At 35.4% G+C, this 4,258-nt stretch overlaps 1 pseudogene; it reads left to right on the top strand.

Annotated features, from left to right (window-relative positions):
- Positions 1-719: 719 nt before the first annotated feature.
- On the top strand, positions 720-1,674 carry LOC138986933 (olfactory receptor 52A5-like; annotated as a pseudogene).
- Positions 1,675-4,258: the final 2,584 nt, after the last annotated feature.

Raw genomic sequence — 4,258 nt, forward strand, 5'->3', positions numbered from 1 at the left:
CACTTGTTCTCTGTTGTCTATTGATGGAAGATCTGTAGCAAAGTGATATCTCATGGTAATTTTGATTTGCATTTCCTGGATAATTAATTTGTCTAGCTATCAAGAAGAAGAAACTCCTGCCATTTGTTACAATAATAATAGACATTAGAGATATTATGTTAAGTCAGATAAGTCAGACAAAGAGAGACAAATACTACATCATAAGATTTATATGCAAAGTCTTTAAACAAATGAACTCAAAGAGTAAAATGGTGGTTACCTGGGAATGAGTGCTCAGAGAACAGTGGGCATATTGTTTCAGGTTACAAACATGCAGATAAATAAGTAGATAAATAAGACCTGAAGATCTAATGCATGGTATAGTTTTATAGACATTATTATACTATAAACATCAAACATGCTAAGAATCTATTTCTTATTTATTATCACCATAAAAAAGAAAATATAATTATATGACATGGTAGAGATGCTACCTACACTACAGTGGAAATCATATTCCAATATATGAATGTATCAAGTCACTGTATCATGCACATTAAACTTACAAAATATTATCTGTCAGGTATATTTCAATAATAGAAAAAGGATAAAGTGGTATCACCCAAATCTAAAGTATATTTAGCTAAAATAAATGAATTTCTTCTTTGACTTATAAACTCTTGACAGGAATCAGAAGATGACACAACATACCACTCCTTGATTCTACTAATCAAATCAACATGCTCATATCCAATGGCTCAGTCTTCATGCCTTCTATATTAACACTCATCAGGATTCCTGGTTTGGAGTCAGTGCAGTGTTGGATTGGGATTCCATTGTGTGTCATGTACCTTGTAGCTGTGATTGGGAATTCCCTAATTATAATGATAATCAAACATAAAAACAGCCTGTGTAAACCTATGTACATATTTTTGGCCATGTTGGGGGCCACAGACATTGCACTTAGCACCTGTATTCTCCCCAAAATATTAGGCATCTTTTGGCTTCATTTGACAGAGATTTCTTTTGAAGCATATCTTCTGCAAATGTGGCTTATTCACTCCTTTCAGGGTGTTGAATCAGGTGTCTTGCTGGCGATGGCCCTAGATCACTATGTCGCCATCTGTAACCACTTGAGACATGTCCCTGTCTTCTCAGGACAACTTTTGACTCACATTGGAGTTGGGGTGACACTCAGGGCTGCCTTACTTGTAGCACCATGGCTGGTATTTAGTAAATGTCCTCTTAAATTCTACCAAACCACAGTCATCTCCACACTTATGGTGAACACATGGCCATTGTGAAGCTGCCTACTGAAGATATACGGATCAACAAGATATACGGTCTATTTGTTGCCTTCTCTATCTTAGGATTTGACATAATTTTTATTATTCTGTCCTATGTTCAAATCTTTATTACTGTCTTTCAACTGCCCCAGAAGGAGGTGATATTCAAAGCCTTTAATGCATGCATTGCCCACATTTCTGTCTTCCTACAGTTCTGATCCTTGGCTTCTTCTCTTTCTTCACACATAGGTTTGGTTCTCATAAACCACCATACATTCATATCCTTTTATCTAACCTTTACCTGTTAGTTCCACCTTTTCTCAACCCAATCATCTATAGAGTGAAGACCAAACACATCTGTGACCATGTACTAACAATATTTGTATTCGCCAAACATCTTGATCACTAGTGGATCATTCTAAAGAGAATTTGTGTTAGTTTAAATAGCAACATTCATGTGCTAAAAGCCAAATATAAAATTTCTACACTTGAAAAAAAATGTTAATTCTCAGATGCTTATAATTGAGATATTTAACAAATCATCAAATACTTAAGAAATTTGGTTTATTATTCTTACAAAGAATAAAATTCTCTTGAATTGTGATTTCAAATTGTTTTATTTATTCTTCTGTTCTTGGCTTGTCCCTTGAAATCTAGAGCTTTTCTCTAGACCTACATAAATAAGCAAATTGCAGAAGACACTTATTCTAGGTAACTCCCAAGGACCATGTCACATATTCATATTTTCAAACTGTTAATACAACCCATAGTTGTCTTTTGGTCATATCTTGTTTTCTAATATTTGTTTCTGAATCTATATTTTGACAATTTTTAATAGCATCTACTTTTGTTTTGTTGTTCTTGTTGTTCAGTTGCTAAGTCATGTCTGACCTTTTGCAGTCCCATGAACTGCAGCATGCCAGGCTTCTCAGTCCTTCAGTGTCTCCTGGAGTTTGCTCTAATTCATGTCCATTGAGTCGGTGATGCCATCCAACCATCTCATCCTCTGTCATACCCTTCTCCTCTTGCCCTCAATCTTTCCCAGCATCAGGGTCTTTTCCAATGAGTTGGCTCTTTGTATCAGCTAGCCAAAGTATTCGAGCTTCAGCTTCAGCATCAGTCCTTCCAATGAACATCCAGGTACTTTTTCTGAAATACTGAGATTTTATATGATATAAAATCCATAATACCACATATGATCAACATAAAATCTATATGATATAAACTAAAGTCTGTAAACATTGAACTTTTTGAGGAAGAAATATAGCACAAAATAGGACTGAAGAAAATAAATTAGGCTTATTCAGAAGTAAATATTTTTAAGGAAATAAAATTATCATCAGTACTTAAATAAAACACACACTTCAGAAGGCACACATTTTAATACTTTTTCCAGTTTGAGGTTTTCCCATATTTGAACGTTTAAGTTATAGAATTGAAAACATAGACAAATAAATTCCACTGCATTTAGAAATCACCTACTGCAAGTATCTAGAGGACAATATTTGTGTCTTATTTACACTTTTATTAACAATGCATCAGACTTATTAGAACTTAAGTAAAAATGGCATTGTATGACAAACAGTTTAAACATTTCTCTGGTGTTTATCAATGGTATTAAAGAGTAACTAATCTGGAGACTTTAAAGTAACATGTAATGTTATCTTACACAAAATCAGCATACTAGAGGGCTTATTCCAATATTATTAATGTAAACAAAGATGGTGCTTTGAATGAATCAGTATATCATCTTAAAATAAACTATGGCCCTCAATCAAACCTGCCATGTGAGAAATTGACTGCTAAACAAATAGTTCAAATATTTCTTCACTCTTTGCTATTCCTCTGTCCATGCATTTTAATCTTCACCCAGGATGCTGTACCAGTAGTGATCAGGTTTAAATTTTCTTCAATCAAACTTTAACACTGAGGACTCATAACAATTTCTAAGAAAAATCAAGTACACAGGGAAAGAATCTGGTCTCTAATTTTAGACTGATGCACAGTTCAAGAAAGGAGTTACCCAAGAAAACATCCAAATACAATAAAATGAAGAGAGCACAATATTAAAGATTCAGAGGTAGAAAAAAAATTGGAATGGTATCTTGTTAAATAATGCAGAAATAAATTTGAGTCACAATGTATTTGAGTTTAGTAAAATTTTGCAAACATGAATTATGTTGAGTGACAGACTTTATTTTCTTGGGCTCCAAAATCACTGAAGATGTTTCTGCAGCCATGAAATTAAAAGATGCTTGCTTCTTGGAAGAAAAGCTATGACAAACTTAAACAGTGTGTTAAAAAGCAGAGACATTACTCTGCTGACAAACATATGTATAGTCGAAGCTATGGTTTTTCCAGGAGTAATGTATGGATGTGAGAAAGTGAAAGTGAAGTCACTCAGTTGTGTCCAACTCTTAGCGACCCCATGGACTGCAGCCTACCAGGCTTTTCCACCCATGGGATTTTCCAGGCAAGAGTACTGGTGTGGGTTGCCATTGCCATGAGAGAGTTGGACCATAAAGAAGACTAAGTGCTTTGGCACTTACTTTTGTACAATTGATACTTTTGAACTGTGGAGTTGGATAAGACTCTAGTGCATCCCTTGGACAGCAAGAAGATCAAACTAGTAAATTCTAAAGGAAATCAGTCCTGAATATTCATTGGAAGAACTGATGCTGAAGCTGAAGCTCCAGTACTTTGGCCACCAGATGCAAAGAGCCGGTTCATTAGAAAAGACCCTGATGCTGGGAAAGATTGAAGCCAAGAGGAGTAGGAGACAACAGAGGATGAGATGGTTGGATGGCAGCACTGACTCCATGGACATGAGTTTGAGCAAGCTCTGGAAGATGGTGAAGGACAGGGAAGCCTGGCGTTCTGCAGCCCATGTGGTCGCAAAGAGTAGGACACGACTGAGCGACTGAACAACAACAGCAAAAGACATGAAAAAATCCAGTGAGAGAATGAATAATAGTAATAATAAAACTTTTAAA

The sequence above is a fragment of the Bos mutus genome, unplaced genomic scaffold, assembly GCF_027580195.1.
Source record: "Bos mutus isolate GX-2022 unplaced genomic scaffold, NWIPB_WYAK_1.1 CTG266, whole genome shotgun sequence".
NCBI lineage: Eukaryota > Metazoa > Chordata > Mammalia > Artiodactyla > Bovidae > Bos > Bos mutus.